Source organism: Phyllobates terribilis, unplaced genomic scaffold (assembly GCF_046119375.1).
Source record: "Phyllobates terribilis strain yellow unplaced genomic scaffold, ASM4611937v1 Scaffold_8__6_contigs__length_399053987, whole genome shotgun sequence".
NCBI classification, from domain to species: Eukaryota; Metazoa; Chordata; class Amphibia; order Anura; family Dendrobatidae; genus Phyllobates; species Phyllobates terribilis.
Window position 1 is genome coordinate 281,307,524 of NW_027362768.1, and position 13,635 is coordinate 281,321,158.

The following is a 13,635-nucleotide window of genomic DNA, read 5'->3' on the forward strand; positions in this document are numbered from 1 at the left end:
CTCCCCTCACTTTCCTCCTCTGACTGATCTGAACTTTCTAAGATGGCTCCCTCTTTTATATCACTCTCTCACAAGTGCTCCCCTGATCTACGTCCTTCACCCACACCCACTACATGGTTCCCCCTCACTAGGTTCCCCTCCACTCCAGCCAGGGACCAGGGACTGTGCTCTCCCATAGGAGCAATCTCACCCTGCCCTACTGAAGTGGATGTGTTGGATGCAGGTGTTAGGGTCCCGGGCAGCACTCTATTCTTACCTGAGAGTGAGATACCACACCTCTGGGTGAAATGCAGTAGCTCTGTGGCGACTGAACCCGCAGGGGCGCCACATATAGACCCTATAGGGCCTGAACAGTTGTGCACTTAGCTTAATGGCATCTTCTTCCGACGCTTTTTCTCCTCTTTGGTCATTCAAGGATTCGTCAGGGAATTTCTTTAATCAGGACAAGAAAAGGAGACTATAAGCCGAAAGGCAATGAGGATAACAGCTCACAGGTCCAGGCAATATGCCCCCACAAAGCCCCCTACATACAATATGAGCCCCCACACAGCCCTCCATATACAGTATGAACTCACACACAGCCCCCTACATACAGTATGAGCCCCCACACAGCCCCTTACATACAATATGAGCCCCCAAACAGCCCCCCCATATACAGTAGGAGCCCACACACAGCCCCATACATACAGTATGAGCCCCCCATAGCCCTGTACACACAGTATGAGTCCACACACAACCCCTATGTGTCACTCCAGGCCTGGATGCCACAAATATTAAAGGCTGTGTCTGAGAGCAGGAGGGAGGTTCCCTGGCCAGGGACAATTAGCATACAGCACATTCTGTCCCAGGCCAATAGGGGGAGCAGGCTGCCCCTATAAATGCTGGAACTGAGAGCAGGGTTAGAGAGACCAGGACCCACTTCTGAAGCATCCAGAAGGGTTCCCAGAGGAAAGGGACAGGTCAGCAGCAGCTGAGGAGTCCGGGAGGCAGAGGAGGAACAGCATGCCACGGACAGAGGCGACGAGAGACGGTCCTGGCTGAGAGAGAACTACACAACCGGACACTGGAGTCCGAGGCTGTCAGGGTTGCAAGCCCGGCAGCAGATAACCAACCTGCTAGGGATTTCAGGTTCCTTGGCCTGAGAAGCCTGGAGGCTCCGCCACACAGAGGGACCGGTACAGCACGGAGAAGCAACAGGTACCTAAGGCCCGAGTCGCAAGCCATACAGGCATAGTACACGGCCAGCTCAGGGACGTGGGCTATCACACCACGAAAAAGGGGGATAGCCAACAAGGGCAGAGAGAGAACGGTAGGCATACCCACTCACCCTGACCAGTGGGGCTCGCCCGAATGCTCTCAGACACCCAGGCCCATTCCTACCCTGTACTCCTGTTGGGTCATTAGTACTAACTACAATAAAGACCCTGGACTGTTTGAAGCAGACTCTGAACCCTTATTATTGCGGCTTGCACCATCACCCCCAGCATCGTATTACACTGCCCTGAGGCTACACTCTTCCCGTGGGGAGTTATCCTATCCCTTTGCTGCATACCAGCACCAGCCTCAGCGGTCTGCCTTGCATCGGTGGTCATCCCTGACCACAATCCACGGGTGGCGTAGTCGGACATTCAAAACCCTATAAATAGACTGCCACAGCATTTGGTCTGACCACCCTGAGCCACGGGATCGGTTTGCCATTACTACCCCCATCATCGCACTAAAGCCTGGTTCCGTGTACCCCACGACCCAGGGGGCGAGTCAGCTTTGGCGTAGTCGGCAGGATTGTGACCAACCCACCACAAACGGGTATTGTGTGCCTGAAAAAGACTGTACACATACCTGAAAAAGAGATTTCCCGCCATCTTCAGTCGTTTCCCGCCATCTTCAGCCGTTTTCCCGCCATCTTCAGCCGTTTTCCCACCATCGGTCGCCATCTTCGGGACGCCGCGCGGGAAGAAGAGGGGCGTGGACGTCCAAACCACGCGAGACCTGAAGCCCCGCCCTACGCACCGACGCTGCGCAAGGTCCTGGTAGGAGCGAGAGCGACGCTGACGTCACCAGGACGCGACGTAAGGTCCTCGCCCGGAGCAGCACCAGCAGAGCCGCGGCCTACGGAAGAGGATCAACAGAAGGTAGGCCACGCTTAACTAGGGGGGGAGGAAGATGACGGACGCGGAGGGACCTTCTACCACCAGCGTGGCTGCAGCAGTGGTGATGCCGTTCTCCATGCCCTACATCCCCGGAGCAGCCTGGCTACCCCAATACTCAGTGGAATCCCATACGTTAACTGACTTTAAGGAAAGACTGCACAGTTTATTTAAAGTTTATCCCCTGACAGAAGAACAGAAAGTGAGCATTCTGACGGGGCAGCTGACCGGTGCAGCCCAGCGGGAAGTGAAATCATGGTCAGATGAGGAGAAAAGGACTGTAAAGGACATTCTGACCCGGCTGCGGAGTACCTTTGATACCCGTACCTCAGCAGAAATCAAAATGCGGTTCTATGGCTGTAAGCATCGAGCCCAAGATAGTATCAGAGACTATGCCTTGAACCTGCAAGAAGCTCTGGGAGCAATTAAACAAGCTGACCCTGGCAGCGTGCAGGACACCGATAAACTGTTGACCGACCAGTTCATAGAAGGTCTGCTGTCCAGCGCCCACAGAACCCAGCTGCGCCTCATGGCCCTACAGAACCCCGATCTGGCTTTTGCGCAGTTCAAGGATAGGGCCATCCGGGTGCTCCGAGAACCCGCACCAAGTGGCGCTGTAGTTCCCCGGAGCCCTGCCATCACTTACCACCAGGAGGCAGCGCCCTACCCCGCAGACCTTGTGGGGGCTGATGCACAGGCCCTAAATCCATCCCAGCCCGCAAACCTGCACCATCAGGTCCAAGAACTGACAAAGAGTGTGGCTGCACTGACCAGGACCGTACAGTCGTTGCAGGTGGAACCGTCAAGACCAATCAAGCTGGCTTCCAGTCCGGAGGATGTCCCATGGCGTCGACAGAGGAGGATCCCGTCGTTCCGAGGGAGACCCGCCGATCGTTACACTGAGGATGGTCAGCCGATTTGCCGCCGTTGCAGTCAGCCAGGACACATAGCAAGGTACTGTACATTAAATGGGTCCGACCTGGGGCAGAGGGCCAACCCTCAGGCATAAGGTCATCAGGCCCGTCTAATTGGCGTGATAAGCACGTGGGGGGACGCTCGGTCTTACCTGTAGTGCTGGACGGTATCCCCATGAGTGCACTGCTGGACACCGGGTCCCAAGTGACTACCATCCCCTACGTACTTTTCAAGCGGTACTGGAGTGACGCGGATATAACCCGTTATCCAGACGATGACTTAAGCATCATCGCCAGCAATGACCAACCCGTGCCGCAGGTGGGGTTCAGAGAGATGACCATCAAGATTGGTAAGGTGAAACTGCCGGCACAGGGAGTGATCATTGTGGACATTGACCGTCGTGAAAGTCACCCTAAAATAACCTTGGGTACTAATGTGATTGAAAACTGTCTTTCAGAAGTAATTGTGATTTTGCAGCAGGTGGCAATGAATGCGAGCTCCAGCCAACAGAGGGTCCTCCAGAAATAGATGAGAGCCCTCATGAGACGGCAACAGGTAGAACTGGCTGGTGGTGAGAACGGTAGCCTGAGGATGAGCGACCCGTTCCCCATTGCCATGCCTCCCAAAAGTGAAATGATGATCTGGTGTCGGACTGCAATCGGGTTAAGAGGGAGAGACTACCAAGCCATGGTAGAACCCGTGTACTCAGACAGCAGGCCCACCATTTTGACAGCCAGGGGGTTGGTTGATGTCCGCCATGGAAGGGTGCCCGTCCGGGTCTTAAACATCGGGGAAAGGAAAGTACACTTGCCCCGGTACGCTACACTAGCCAAATTGTTTGCCGTCGAACACAATGCTATCAGGGTCGTGGAACCCTTGCCTCCATCTCCCCCGGTGGAGGGTAATGACTCCAAGAAATTAAAGGAGGACTGGTGCCAGAAACTCCATGTGGGTGCTGACTCCACTCCCCTGCACCAAAAACAAGGAGTCTACCGGGTGGTTCAGGAGTACGAGATAATTTTTAGTAAGCACCCGCTAGACTTCGGCCGAGTAAAGGGAGTAGAACACCACATCCCCACGGGGAGCCACCCACCAATAAAAGAGAGACACCGACCTGTACCCCCTGCACATTATCAGAACGCAAAGGGCATGCTGAGAGAAATGAAGGAAGCTGGGGGTCATTAGAGATAGCTGTAGCCCCTGGGCAGCCCCCTTGGTTCTGGTAAAAAAAAAAGACGGTACCATGAGAATGTGCGTGGACTATAGACAAATCAATCGTATCACCCATAAAGACGCATACACGTTACCTAGGATAGAGGAGTCTTTAACAGCCCTAAAATCAGCTAACTTCTTCTCTACTTTGGACCTTACTAGCGGGTACTGGCAGGTTCTTGTGGCAGAGGCTGACAAGGAGAAGACCGCCTTCACCACCCTGATGGGATTGAGCGAATTCAACTGTATGCCCTTCGGGCTTTGCAACGCACCAGGGACCTTCCAGAGGCTGATAGAATGCTGTCTAGGGCACCGAAACTTCGAGACGGTCCTACTTTACCTGGACGACGTGATCGTTTATTCGAAGACCTACGAGGACCATCTAAAACACCTGGCAGAGGTGTTCGAAGCCCTGGCAGGCTATGGCCTGAAGGTGAAACCATCAAAGTGTCACCTGTTGAAACCGAAGGTCCAGTACCTAGGGCACGTGGTGAGTGCAGAAGGAGTAGCCCTGAACCCTGACAAGGTCACAGTAATCAAGAGCTGGCCAAGCCCCTCAAACATCAAAGAAGTGAGGCAGTTCCTCGGGTTGGTAGGCTACTACCGAAGGTTCATCGCCGGGTTCACTAAGATGGCAGCTCCAATGCAGGACCTCCTGATAGGTCAATCCAAATCCAGAAGTCAAAAGCCATCCTTCAAGTGGGATAAGCTGGAAGAGGAGTCCTTCCGCCAGTTGAAGATGGCCCTCACGGGGGATGAAATCCTGGCCTACCCCGATTATGGCCAGCCTTTCATCCTCCACACAGACGCCAGCAATGTGCGGCTGGGAGCCATACTGTCACAGAACCAACAGGGCCGAGAAAGGGTGATCGCGTACGCCAGCCGGAAGCTGAGGCCCACTGAACCCGGAGAATTACAGCTCCTTCAAGCTAGAATTCTTGGCAGTGGTGTGGGCCATCACAGAACGGTTTAAGTATTACCTGGCCTCCGCAAAGTTCACTGTGTACACGGACAATAACCCGCTGACACACCTGGACAATGCAAGACTAGGTGCCCTAGAACAGAGGTGGATGGCCCGGCTATCAAATTATGACTTCACAATCAAATACCGGGCAGGCAGGACCAACGCCAACGCAGACACCCTATCAAGAATGCCTCACCTACCCGAAGGAAAAGAAGATTCGGAAGAGCTGGAGGAAGTAGAGCTCCTTGCGTTCCACCGCTATGGGGCCAATCAGTATTCTCACCGGGTAAGAGACAAAGACCTAACCACTGTCATGTTCAACCCCTTACCCCACCATGGCTGGGCTGAAACGCAAGATATGGCCCTGCAGTTCGCCTGGTGAAAGACCTGTTAACCCAGGCAGACGCTAGCCCTGGCCCGGTCGCTCCAGAGGAAGCCAAGCAGTTATGGAAGGAGAAAAGCAGGCTATTCCTCTGCGAGGGCAAGCTGTGCAGAAGGCTTGTCAACCACCGGACGCACGAGCTGACCTGGCAGATAGTGGTCCCAAGGCGAGATGCAACAATGGTCCTGGAGTCCTACCATGACAGAGCGGGACACTTCGGGTGGAAGAAACTGGAGTTCCTGCTGAGAGAGTGGTTCTACTGGATCGGTATGAGAGGGGCCATAGAGAAGTGGAGCAGGGACTGCGGCCCATGCCACCTCAGAAGGAAGGACCGTGCCAGCCAGAAGACACCCTTGAGGCCCATCGTCACCAGGCAGCCTTTTGAGCTAGTAGCTCTGGACCATGTGAAGTTGGCTCCAAGCCGATCCGGCTACGTCTATGCCCTCACGATTGTGGACCATTACTCCCGGTTCCTGGTGGTGGTTCCTGTTAAAGACCTGACAGCCCAAACAGCGGCCAAAGCCTTCCAACAACACTTCTGCCATCCACACGGGTATCCGGAACAGGTCTTGACAGATCAAGGTCCAGCGTTTGAGGCGGAAGTCTTCCAGGATGTCACGCTGTCTCTGTGTACTGGAGGTAGGGGGCCTAAGCTGACCCTGAGCTGGGGCCCTGACTAATCCCTCTACCTGGAGGTACTGTTAAAGGTACAGAGGTCCAGGCCGCCAGCGTAACCCCTACCTCCTGAGGATCCCTGCACCTAAGTAATCTAGTCCTGAGAAGGACCCCGATCACAACAAAAGGGGACAGGTAATAATATGCCAACACTCAGTACTTAGACGAACGAGACAGTACAAGGGTAAAACCAAAACCACCTTGCATACAAAAACTACACAACTACAACAGAGGGAACACCAACGGGAAAGGAGATAAATGATAAAGCGAGGAAGGGAAAAATCACTCCAAATACACTTATCTCTGAAACTCCAAATATCACGATCCGCTCTGTTAGTCTGCATGAAATGCTTTCACCGATAACTTCCCTAACAGAGCAGCAGACATATGAAGGAATCTCACTACTGCAGAATTGATTGCAGCTGGGCGAGGCTGGACCTTGTCTAGCACAGAGAGAGAGAGTTAACTCCCTCACTGCCGAAAAGCACAAAGCAGCAAAAACTCAGCTGCGAGAAGTCAGGCTATGCAATCGTGACGATCTTCGTGGCGACACAACCATGACAGTACCCCCCCTTCTACGAGGGGCCTCCGGACCCTCAGGGCCAGGTTTATCCGGGTGAGTCGTGTGGAAGGCCCGAATTAACCGGTCTGCGTTAATATCTGACACAGGAACCCACATCCTCTCCTCAGGACCATACCCCTTCCAATGAACCAGGTACTGAAGGGACCGACGATTAAAGCGTGAATCGATGACCTTCGATACCTGGAACTCCAAGTTACCATTGACCACCACTGGAGGCGGAGGTAAAGGTGACGGTATCACCGGCGCCACATACCTCTTAAGCAACGATCTGTGGAACACGTTGTGAATTTTAAACGTAGGGGGGAGATCAAGACGGAATACCACCGGATTAATTATAGAACTGATCCTGTATGGCCCAATAAACCTGGGACCCAGTTTCCAGGAAGAAACCATAAGTTTTATATTCTTAGTAGACAACCATACCAGATCGTTCACACTTAGGTCCGGACCAGACACTCTCCTCCTGTCAGCCATACGTTTGTAACGGTTCCCCATAGTACTCAGATTATTCAGTACCCCTCTCCATACAGAAGCGAGTGATGACGAAAATCGTTCCTCCTCAGGAACCCCCGAAGAGCCCCCTCTACTGAAAGTACAAAACTGGGGGTGAAAACCATATGCCCCAAAAAACGGGGACTTACCAGTGGACTCGCTCCGCCTATTATTAAGAGCAAACTCCGCCAGAGGTAAGAAAGAAGCCCAGTCCTCCTGGTTCTCTGACACAAAACACCGGAGATATGTCTCCAAACTCTGGTTCAGACGTTCCGTCTGACCATTGGTCTGGGGATGAAAAGCCGATGAGAACGACAAATGCATCCCCTGCCGAGTACAAAATGCCTTCCAGAACTTGGACACAAACTGAGACCCCCGATCCGACACCACATCGGAGAGTACCCCGTGAAGCCTCACAATCTCCCCAATGAACACCTGCGCAAGAGTTTTAGCATTAGGAAGAGCAGGAAGAGCGATAAAATGTGCCATCTTGCTGAACCTGTCTACTACAACGAGAATGACAGTTTTACCCGAAAACGGCGGGAGGTCCGTAATAAAGTCCATAGACAGATGAGTCCAAGGACGCTCCGGGATCTTCAAAGGTAAGAGGGCCCCAGACGGACGGGTATGTGGGGTCTTAGAGCGCGCACAAACCCCACAGGATGCAACAAAAGTTACCACCTCCTTATGTAAGTTAGGCCACCAAAACCGACGCGAGAGGAGATCCACAGTTGCTTTACTCCCTGGGTGTCCTGCTAAAGCTGAGTTATGGTGTGCCTCGATCACCTTTTGTCGTAGCTGATCTGGAACAAACAGTCTCCCTGGAGGTCCAACAGGGGCGTCCCCTTGAGCCTCCAATACCTCCTCCTCAAGCTCAGAGCATACTGCCGACACCACCATCCCCTCTTGAAGGATAGGAACCGGGTCATCCGTATTCCCGGCCCCAGGGAAACTACGAGACAAGGCATCCGCCTTCACATTTTTTGACCCAGGACGAAACGTAACGACAAAATTAAACCTGGTAAAAAACAACGACCACCTGGCTTGTCTGGGATTCAGACGTTTTGCAGACTCCAGATAAAGCAGGTTCTTGTGATCGGTGATGACGGTGACCGGATGGACTGCCCCCTCCAAAAAATGGCGCCACTCCTCAAAAGCTAACTTAATGGCCAAGAGTTCCCTATTGCCGACTGTTAGAACCTTGCTGTTAGGTTTTTTTTCCTTTGCTGGTCACATGACCTTGTTGGCCTATTTAATCCTGCTCCGCCCTTCTGGCTTTGCTGGACTTCATTGTATATCTACTTTCTAGCTAGCCTGTGCTCTGTATCTAACTCTGTTAGTTTGCTTGGTCTACGGACCTCTATGTTCTATCTATTTTGTTTGTTCGTCTGTCTGCTACTATTTCTGTTAGGAGGTGTCCCATATTCCTCCCAGTCCTTAGTACTTGTAGGGATTCCCTCCCCAAATCTATAGGTCTCCGTACAGACTAGATTAGGACTTTAGCAGGTCTGATCGCAGGATCAGGTTCCCTGTTACATCGTAGGGATTCAGCTGAGTCTTATAGTAGGGACAGATCTCCTCTCTTTCCTTAGCTTTGGTAGCAGAACATAACAGTAAGTCCAGCCTGTAAATTCTCTATGGAAAGAGTTTGGACGGATGTGCGTGGTAATCTTCAGGAGGCCAACAGAAAATCTAAAGACTACTTTGATAGGAAACGACAGGAGGTTTTGTTCGCTGTTGGTGACATGGTTTGGTTGTCCTCTAGGAATCTGCGGTTGAGGATTCCTTCTAAGAAATTGGGTCCCAAGTTTGTAGGGCCCTTTAAGGTGCTTCAGGTTGTCAACCAATCTGCTGTTAGGTTGGAGGTTCCTACCTCCTGGAGAATTAATCCGGTCTTTCATGTCTCTCTGTTAAAAAAAGCTGTTGTGTCGGATGGTGACGCCTCTGCCTCTGTTCCTCCGGTGGTGGAGGACGGGGAATATGAAATTTCTCGCATCCTTGACTCTAGACGGTATAGAGGTAGTTTGCAGTATCTTGTGGCCTGGAAAGGTTTCGGACCCGAGGATAACTCTTGGGTGAGGTCGGATGATGTTTCCGCGTCCAGACTTATCAGAGCGTTTCACAGGAGATTTCCTGATAAGCCTGGTCCTAGGGGATCCGGAGGATCCTCTTAGAAGGGGGGGTACTGTTAGAACCTTGCTGTTAGGTTTTTTTTCCTTTGCTGGTCACATGACCTTGTTGGCCTATTTAATCCTGCTCCGCCCTTCTGGCTTTGCTGGACTTCATTGTATATCTACTTTCTAGCTAGCCTGTGCTCTGTATCTAACTCTGTTAGTTTGCTTGGTCTACGGACCTCTATGTTCTATCTATTTTGTTTGTTCGTCTGTCTGCTACTATTTCTGTTAGGAGGTGTCCCATATTCCTCCCAGTCCTTAGTACTTGTAGGGATTCCCTCCCCAAATCTATAGGTCTCCGTACAGACTAGATTAGGACTTTAGCAGGTCTGATCGCAGGATCAGGTTCCCTGTTACATCGTAGGGATTCAGCTGAGTCTTATAGTAGGGACAGATCTCCTCTCTTTCCTTAGCTTTGGTAGCAGAACATAACACCGACATCGTAATTCCTCTCGGCGGACGACAATTTTTTAGAGAAAAAGGCGCACGGATGCCACTTACCAGGGGACGAACCTTGTGACAACACTGCTCCCACCCCTACCTCGGAAGCGTCTACCTCTACAATGAATGGCTGTGACGCATCAGGTTGAATGAGTATGGGTGCCGAGGCAAAACATTTTTTCAAGGAGGAGAAAGCTTGACAAGCCTTGTCAGACCACCTAGAAAAATCCGTCCCCTTTTTTGTCATGTCAGTGAGAGGTTTAACCATGGACGAGAAATTACGAATGAACTTCCGGTAATAATTAGCAAACCCCAGGAAACGTTGTAGTGCCTTAAGATTCTCAGGCAGATCCCACTCAAGAACTGCCCGCACTTTCCCAGGGTCCATACGAAAACCAGATGCTGAAACCAGGAAACCTAAAAACTGGAGTTCCTGTACGGCGAACACACACTTTTCCCATTTAGCATACAGTTTATTATCCCGCAAGATCTGTAACACCTGCCTAACGTGCTCCTGATGAGACACCAGATCAGGCGAGTAAATTAAGATATCATCCAGATATATGACAACAAACTGTCCAACCAGGCGGCGAAAAATGTCATTAACAAAGTGTTGGAACACCGCCGGGGCATTAGTCAGACCGAATGGCATGACAAGGTTCTCATAATGCCCCTCCGGAGTGTTAAACGCCGTTTTCCACTCATCCCCCTCCTTCATTCTAATCAGATTGTACGCCCCCCTGAGATCCAACTTAGAGAACCATTTGGCGCCCACGATCTGATTAAAGAGATCGGGAATAAGTGGGAGCGGGTACGGATCTCGGACCGTAATCCGATTAAGTTCACGGAAATCCAGGCAAGGGCGTAGGCCTCCATCCTTCTTCTTCACAAAGAAGAACCCCGCGGCCACCGGGGAAGATGAAGGTCTAATATGCCCCTTAGCCAGACTTTCAGAAATATAATCTTTCATGGCCTGCCTCTCAGGACCAGAAAGGTTATACAACCTAGATTTAGGTAACTTGGCCTCAGGGAGCAGTTTAACAGAACAGTCATACTCGCGATGAGGAGGTAGTTCCCGACACCCCTTCTCCGAGAATACATCCTCAAAGTCCACCAAAAATGGAGGCAAGACCCTAGGAGTGACAGCACCGATGACCGTATTCATGCAGTTTTTATTACAGAAATTACTCCATTGGCTTATCTCTCTGGATTGCCAATTAATAACCGGGTTATGCTTAGTTAACCAAGGAAGGCCCAACACTATAGGAGTGGGAAGACCCTCCAACACGTAGCAAGACAACAGTTCTTTATGTATCGCCCCCACTTGAAGTTTTAAGTTATGCACAACATGCAAAAAACTTCCCTGACCGAGGGGCCTGGCATCGATCGAGAATATGGGGATGGGTTTAGCCAACTCACTCAAATGCATACCTTGAACCCGGGCAAACCGAGCGTCCACCAGATTAGCCCCGGCCCCACTATCTAAAAGAACAGATATCTTCTCAGTTCTCATACCCACCACCACCTCCGCCGGTACGAGAAACTGAGATGACCCCAGGGACGAAATACCTACTCCCAGATTGCCGTCCACCACACAACCTGGGATTAAAAGTTTTCCGACGACTCTTTACTCTGCAAAGGACGGGATGGACACCCCCCAATAAAATGTCCCTTTCTCCCGCAGAAGAAACACCTTCCAGTCTTGTGGTGTGCCACCGGTCCCCTCCCCCGAAATGATGTCCCTCCTAATTGCATAGGCTCCTCTGGACTGACCAGGGGAACCACCATATGAGGGGACCTTGTAGGAGGTGGAGTCATCACAGGGGGTGGAGTTATCCCGCACCTCTCCCGAAGCCGTCTGTCAATGCGAATAGCAAGGGCCATAGCGGCTTCCAGTGACGCGGGAGAGTCATACTGTGCCAACACATCCTTTAATTTGTCGGATAAACCTTGACAAAACTGGCTCCTAAGAGCCGGGTCATTCCACTGGGTGTCAGTGGCCCACCTACGGAACTCCGAACAGAATTCCTCCGCCGGACGATCTCCCTGATGGATCCTGCGTAACTTAGATTCAGCAAGGGAGATCCGATCCGGGTCATCATATACAAGACCCAGAGCAGCAAAAAACCTATCCACTGACTGGAGAGCCGGGGAGCCCGGGGGAAGAGAGAATGCCCAAGATTGTGGGTCCCCTTGTAGGAGCGAGATGACAATTCCCACCCTTTGTTCTTCACTCCCCGATGACCGAGGCCACAGCCGAAAGTACAACTTGCATGCCTCTCGGAAAACAAAAAACTTGTCCCGCCCCCCAGTGAACCTGTCAGGGAGAGCTACCTTAGGTTCTGGTCCGGCTTGCTCCTGGGGACACAAAACCTTGGACCTAACGTCCGCCAGCTCCATGGACAAACTCTGCAACTGCCGAGCTAGACCGGCTACTGGATCCATGGTAGCTGGAGAAAATCTAAGGGGTTCGGTGAAAATGTCACGCTGTCTCTGTGTACTGGAGGTAGGGGGCCTAAGCTGACCCTGAGCTGGGGCCCTGACTAATCCCTCTACCTGGAGGTACTGTTAAAGGTACAGAGGTCCAGGCCGCCAGCGTAACCCCTACCTCCTGAGGATCCCTGCACCTAAGTAATCTAGTCCTGAGAAGGACCCCGATCACAACAAAAGGGGACAGGTAATAATATGCCAACACTCAGTACTTAGACGAACGAGACAGTACAAGGGTAAAACCAAAACCACCTTGCATACAAAAACTACACAACTACAACAGAGGGAACACCAACGGGAAAGGAGATAAATGATAAAGCGAGGAAGGGAAAAATCACTCCAAATACACTTATCTCTGAAACTCCAAATACCACGATCCGCTCTGTTAGTCTGCATGAAATGCTTTCACCGACAACTTCCCTAACAGAGCAGCAGACATATGAAGGAATCTCACTACTGCAGAATTGATTGCAGCTGGGCGAGGCTGGACCTTGTCTAGCACAGAGAGAGAGAGTTAACTCCCTCACTGCCGAAAAGCACAAAGCACCAAAAACTCAGCTGCGAGAAGTCAGGCTGTGCAATCGTGACGATCTTCGTGGCGACACAACCATGACACAGGAGTTCTGCAACTTCTACGGTTGTAGGAAGATTCGGACAATGCCTTACCACCCGCAAACCAACGGGCTATGTGAGAAAATGAACAATATCGTCATTGATCTCCTCAAGACGTTGCCCCTGGAGGAACGCAGCCTGTGGCTGGAGAAGCTGCCAGAACTGGTAGACTTGTACAACCATATCCCGGTGAATGCTACAAATTGCACCCCGGCTTACCTGATGCAAGCAAGACCAGGTAAGCTGCCGATAGACCTGGAGATGGGAGTCCTGACACCCGAGGACACCTCCCCAGACGCGGACTGGGATACGGAACGGCGGCTACAGTACAAGAAGGTACAGGAGAGTGTGGAGAAGAGCCTGGCTCAAGCGAGAGAAAAGCAAGAGAGGCTCTTCAACCAACACGCCCCTGCTGGACCCCTGGAGCCTGGAGAGCAGGTCCTGAAGCGGAAGAGAAGGCTTCACAAGCTGGACGACCAGTGGGAGAGAGACCTGTACGCAGTACTGCAGTCCGACCACAACAACCCGAAGGTATGTGTGATTACCAA